The sequence below is a fragment of the Nannobrachium achirus genome (assembly GCF_963921795.1).
Source record: "Nannobrachium achirus genome assembly, chromosome: 4".
Taxonomy (NCBI): Eukaryota; Metazoa; Chordata; class Actinopteri; order Myctophiformes; family Myctophidae; genus Nannobrachium; species Nannobrachium achirus.
This window is the reverse complement of record NC_137813.1, coordinates 17,761,441-17,768,039: the sequence shown is the minus strand read 5'-3', so window position 1 is coordinate 17,768,039 and position 6,599 is coordinate 17,761,441. Positions and strand designations below refer to the sequence as shown.

At 37.3% G+C, this 6,599-nt stretch overlaps 1 long non-coding RNA gene across 1 annotated transcript; it reads right to left on the bottom strand.

Moving 5' to 3' along the window:
• Positions 1-618: 618 nt before the first annotated feature.
• On the bottom strand, positions 619-2,114 carry LOC308284283. The gene is made up of 3 exons (XR_013962002.1): positions 2,045-2,114; positions 1,728-1,775; positions 619-1,481 (listed from the first exon to the last, which is right to left on the bottom strand). It is a non-coding gene; the product is annotated as an uncharacterized lncRNA (long non-coding RNA).
• Between the last annotated feature and the right edge of the window lie 4,485 nt (positions 2,115-6,599).

Sequence of the window (6,599 nt, the reverse complement as noted above, 5' to 3'; positions counted from 1 at the left end):
AAAAGGATGTGTTAAAAAATAACACAACATGTGTTATTTCTTAACACATCCATGTGTCTAGATAAGGACAACATACAATGTGTTGTTTTAACACCTGATTTTGTGTTGACAGATTTTACACATGTTGTGTGTTAAATGTGTCAACACACCGATATGTGTTAAGATTACACAAAGATAACACAGAGCTGTGTTGTTTTCTTTACACATTAAGTGTGTTATTTTATGACATTTTACACATAGCTGTGTTAATGTTTTTTTATACAATTTTACACAATAGTGTGTTATTTTATGAATTTTTTAACATAGCTGTGTTAATGTTTTTTTATACAATCTTACACATTAGTGTGTTATTTTATGAAATTTGACACTTAGCTACATGTGATAAATGTCTTTTACACAATTTTACACAAAAGTGTGTTATTTTACAAAATGTTACACAGCTGTAGGCCTACTTACTACTAAATACTAAAATGCTCACAAAAAGAACAAACAATTGCTTGACATTCAAGTACCGGTAACATTTATTCAAATGTATTTTACTTTCAGATGTTTTCTTTTTTCTTCCCCCTTTTTTTTTTAAACAAACATTTTTTATTTAATTTTTTTAACAAACATAGTCAGTGCAAACTCTTACTTTTTATTTAACAAACTCATTGTAGTGTAAACTCCTGAAATGCACAATATGACTTGGTTTATAAAAGTATAATGGTTCATAAAAGTAAACAATTGAATATATTGACACTCACTCTTTCCTTTAACAAACTCAGTTGTAGTGCAAACTCTTGACTTTCATTTTTTCCCCAAGTTCTAACCAAGTGCAAACTCTTGAAATACACAATAGGAAATTCAGGTTTATAAGAGTAAACATCAGAATTGAGACAACTCAGCATTCCGCTCCACCATATAAGAATACAGACGATCGAAGTGTTTCACAGATACAATTTGAATAAAAATTAATCACCTCATCCTTTTCACAATTTGGAAACATAATCTCCCCAAAGAGGTGCTCTCCTCTCAGGTCACAGTTCAAATCAAGAACACAACCAGTTCTGACAAGGGAGTGTTTTCAGAAATCTCTGAAAACATGTTGTGCATTTTCAAAATCCTGCATCAAAGATTGGACAGTGGCATCATCATTTGATATAGATTATCTATTAAGCAAAGATGTTTTATGCTTTAACAATGATCATCCATATGAGTGTCCATTTCCCAGTCCAAATTAGTTTCTCAGTGTCCTGGTCAGAGGATGTTTCTGCGTCATCTTGTGCTGACCCATTACTTACATGGACCATGTGTTCAGCCTTCAGCGTGTTCTGGGTGTTCAACAAGAGAGTCATCTTGAAGTGGGATGGTGACATCCTTAGCCACTCTGATGTACTGTCTGGGCCGCTGTACTGGGGTGTCTCAAACACACAAGCTTTGGCTGGATGGCTCCTACTGCGATTGACCACTTTGACAGGCTGCACCGGCACTCAGCTGTCCTTTAAAAGAAAGAAATATCACTGCTTGAACAAGAGCAATGCTAATGAGTTTGGGTGTTCAGTCATACCGCTTGCACAATGTCAGTGAGGCACAAGATATCAGATGTGCATTCATAAGCAAAACATTAAATACAAATCATACAGTTAGGGTTTATATAGACTAGAGTGATGAAGCAATACTGTTTTCACTGATATCAGCCCAATATGTGATATTATTGTACCTATGCATCTCTCTCAGACACATACCTCCCTTTGAACACTTGGACCAGGTGCAACATGAGTCCATGGTTGATCCTTAAAAAGAAACAGAGCCATGTAAATCACAACAATGTGTTTACAGCTGTACAAAAGTACTTAAGTAGCTTATCACACTCAAAACATGATGCTTCCATGAGCAAAATTGTCTATGCTGTGATTTAAGCTAGCTGTGCTAGTAACCACAGCAATGCAAACCACAAAAAGCTGTTCTTAAATAAGCTTAAACCTTATAGGCTACATTGCAAAACAGCAGTTGGGCATTTAACATAATAATGATTTTAATAAAACATTTTTATATTTCTTACCGTGTCTGTGAAGATATTACTGCAGCTTCTCCAGCTGTTCTTGTGGTGGTGGACAAAAAGCTGAAAACCCTTCACCAACGGTTGTGGTGGGTGGAGCCCCAAAAGATAACACATGTTGTGTTAAAGTCATGTGATGACCAGAGCCATACTGGTGATGACTACCTTATGTGTTAAAATTCGTATTTAACACAAAGAGTGTGTCTAGGATATTAACACAAAATTGGTAAATGTAACACGTGTTGCGTTAAAGTCACGTGATGACTATCTTATGTGTTAAAATAGGAATTAACATAAAGAGTGTGTCTAGGATTTTAACACATGATTGGTAAATGTAACATAACACGTGTTAGAATATTTTAACACAAAAATTGTGTAAGATTTTAACACATCTGTTTTAAGAGTAGGAATAAATAAAATTACCATTAATAATTGTTAAAGTGCAGCGACAAGTTATTACAATTATAATGTAAATATTAACGTTCAATTATATTTCATGAATATGCATCTTTGAAGTTGAATGTGGTTGTGTAGTTTTCCAAAATAAAATACACCAAGTCCTCATCTTCAAGACATTTTTTTATGGAAAGTTAGAGATGCCATGCTATCATTTACCAAAAGGGGGCAGCATTTACTTATTTGTAAACATTGACAAATGGGCTAGTCTCAAAATAAGCATGCAGAACTGACTAAAACATATCACTGTTATGTTCACTGTCTGTCAGTAGAAGTAGTATAGTAGAAGTTCAATTTACTGCTCACCTATTGCACAATAGAGTCAGATAATAGAGTCTTAGAAAACTCCACTTTGTTCTAGTGCCATTGAGATTGCAAATAAATGATGGATTAGACATGGAATGAAGCTGAAAGGGCACTAAAAACTAGGCGCTTTCATGTTTTCTATGTGAATAAATATTTTTTGATATATTTGTTTTGAAATATAAACGCTTCATACTAGGGATGGGACGATAGGCGATATTATTGTTTATCGTGATAAAAAACACTCACGATAATCGTATCGTGGGGATTTAATTTATCGTGATATCGTCCTCAGTCATGCACTGGGATCAATTTGCAGAGCTGCTGTACCATTTAAAATTTAAACCCTCTATTGGTAAAACCAACCCTCTATTGGTACAAGGTGTTGCGTTGCGACGCGTTGTGAGCTTGTAGATGGCCTATTTTTTGGCAAATGCTTCGCCCCAGGATAATGGATTTTGATAATATCGTAAATCGTGATTTCTTTTGACACAATAATTGTGATATGAAATGTTCATAACGTCCCATCCCTTCTTCATACTAGCTTATTTATGCCCGTGATTGTTCTGTCTGTGATTTGTCCCGTTTGCAAAGCTCCTGGAAACTTGCTTCAAAGGAGGCATAAATAAAGAGGATCAACAAATGGATGACAAGTACTTACGTAATTCACATAACTCAGCCGAGGATGAGTCACTCCAGTCTCCTGAACCCCCTGCATAGCAACACACTTTATCATCCAAAGTAAACCGCAAGCAGGAAAAAACAAGTATTGCATCAGAGTCATTTACTGCAATGTGTGTTGATCTTACATCAAATGTTGGAAACAATTCCCCTTTGACCTGATGGCTGTCTGGCATCAACAAGAATTAACCATTATGCTTTTGAAAAGGCTTTTGGAGTCATACATATAAAGCTGGTGAATTAGTAGAAGTGGTCACTTGATAAAGTCCTTTCTAAGAAACAAGTTGGAGCAGAGCAATTGAGGGCTTTCTCTGAACAGGCTGAGTCCCTTGGGTGTATTGTAGGAGGAGGGGGGAGGGGGGGTTATGAAGACAATTTGAAGCAGAGACTGAGCTTTTTCACTCATGGATATTTCAGAGCCATGTAATGTTCCAAGATTTCCTGGAAACCCCAAGTAGATTTTCATAGCCTCATTCAGCCCGAATGTTTGGCAAAGTTTAACCATGCACGAAACCGTCCAGAAAACAGCTGCGGGGTAAAAGAAGAAGAGTTTGGGGGAAAAGAAGAAGAGTTTGGTACAGAAACAAGAAAATAGCAAGGGGCAAGTTCTGCCGATTTAAAATGACTCCAATACGGAAGTAAAACTTCCTATGATTGGCCGCTAGTTGCGCTGTTTTCCCCCTCGGCCGATAGCAAAAAGAATTGTTCACCATTGGATCCCATTCATTTTCCCCTTTCGTGTTCTAACCTTAATTAACATTTTCATGAATACTTTATGGTTCCTATCGCTAGTTATCGCTAGCCTTTCAATCACCATCATATGCGTTTTGTCGAAATTTGGTCCAATGTATTTTAAAATAAATTATAAAGTTGCAGGGTGGGGGCGGGGCCGACTTCTGATGAAACTGATCTGCGGCCAGCCTGCATGCACTGATGCACAATTCGGTTACCCAGAGCAGAGCAGATCTAACAACTCGTCGTAATGCGACGCACTGTTAGCTAGATCGGTTTATTTTGTACAACGGCGTGTAAACATTTTTACAAAATAAATCTATTATACAAACCCAGGTTACAATGTACATTTAGCAGACGCTTAATCCAGAGCTATTAAAATGAGTGAGGACATAAATAAACACACATATATTCTCTATAATTATATAAATGTTAAAACATCGTTTTTGTTAATTCGCCTACAATGTATTTACTCTTATAGGCATATCAGCCACAAATACACGACTTGGTATTTATTTATTATGAAGGCTACCTACTGCCCGATTGTGTAACAAGCCTATATATAATGCCACCAAAACAATGCGTCTTTATTTGTTTTTTCTCGTCTTGATTTGTGCAAGTATGGCATGCCATTAAGCTAATAGCCCTACATAAACATATCGACACCAGACAACATATTAGTGGCCACTTACAGCCAAAATAGCCTATGTTCTAAGCCAAGGGAAGCCTATATTATTTTATAAACTCCTCTTTAACATTGGCATATAGCATTCTTGATAATTTGTCAATCATATGCCTACCACAGACTTACTTTATAGGCCTACTTCAGACCATTTATCAAATATTTCATGTAACATTTTGGAAACTGAAAACAGCACTTTTTATATGAAGTTGCATGTCCTGCTATCCTGTATAATTCTTGCCATACCTCATATACCTGTTGTTGGAGCCAGGATGGGAGATCTCGGTCGGGAGCTCTTTTGGAATTTGAAGTTGGTCATAGCAGACTTCGGCGACGTGATGTTATGGCAATTATCTGGCTTTTTGTAGGTTTAGAACGGCTATTAGGTAATAATGTATTTCTCCCAAGTAACCACTCGTATATAAAGTGGTATAGCCTATAATATAATATAAAACTAAAAAGAAACACTCAACATTTAGCCTCACCAAATGGTATTAATTAAAACATTTGAAAATAACACTGAGGCTACAGTATAATTGTCAATAGAACAGTCTGCAGCACGTCAAACTAAGTTAGCACTTACATTCACTCACACATACAAATGTCACACAAATTTGCATAGGAACGCACACAAATAGACATAGGTTGATCTCACATTTTATTTCCAAAATATAAACCAGAATGAAATTGACTGAATCAAAGAGGAGGAATATGCTGAATGATGTAGGCCTGCTACTGTAAAAAAAAAACTCAATCAAACAAATGACATGAATCAAGCGCATTTACGATCGCTGATTGAAATAACCTCTTTAGCCTCCCGGAATAATTAACCCACGATACTGCATGTCAGCTCAATAATTAGTTCATGAATCCATTCGTGAATCCAGCTTCTCTTCTACTGTAGGCTGGCTACTTAGCATGTCACAATCACAGACTGTAGTCACAATGGACAATTCATATGCATATTGCATCCATTCCTACATTAATCGCATTGTTAACATAGGTGTCAAATTGTTGTCAGCTTTTGTTAAGAGGTGTGACTGAGAACTATGAATGCACTATGAACTATGAATGCAACCTCAGTCCTATAAACGTCACAAATCCCTGTTAATAAATATGAATAAACACATGCATATTTCTCTGGACGAATGCCTCTTTGCTTTGTGAAAAATCTAGTGGACAATTAGCCCCATATAACCTCGAGACACAACAGTATGCAGCGACGGGTGAGGTTCTATATGGGGCTAGTGGACAACTGGATTATTATAAGACCCAGCGGAACTACACGGGCACTTTCAAAAGTGGAGTCCTCAACAAGGCTTCCATGCGGGGTACAGAGTCCTAGACGGCCGGTCAGGTTAGCGGTAGCCTCGGGAACCCAGGCTTGGTTAGCGGCGGCTGCAGCGGCTACTCCAGAGTCCAAACGTTTCGGTGCTCAAATATCCGTGGCAAAATTAAAAAGTTATTCGGACATTTACTGTCACTGCGGTCCGTCTGTGTCATAGACTGTAGAAAAATAGGCTGTGTGTTGTTGTTGTTGTTGTTGCGTTGTTGTTGGCTTGTTGTGGGCGATCCACGTTTTCTTCTTCGTCTGCTGTATTTTCGGCAGAGCTCAACACATTCTCCCAAGTATCCTTGCGTTGCACGTGACCGTTGGCAGCCAATAGCATCTCTGGTAGCATTACAATTCTATTTATTTCTATG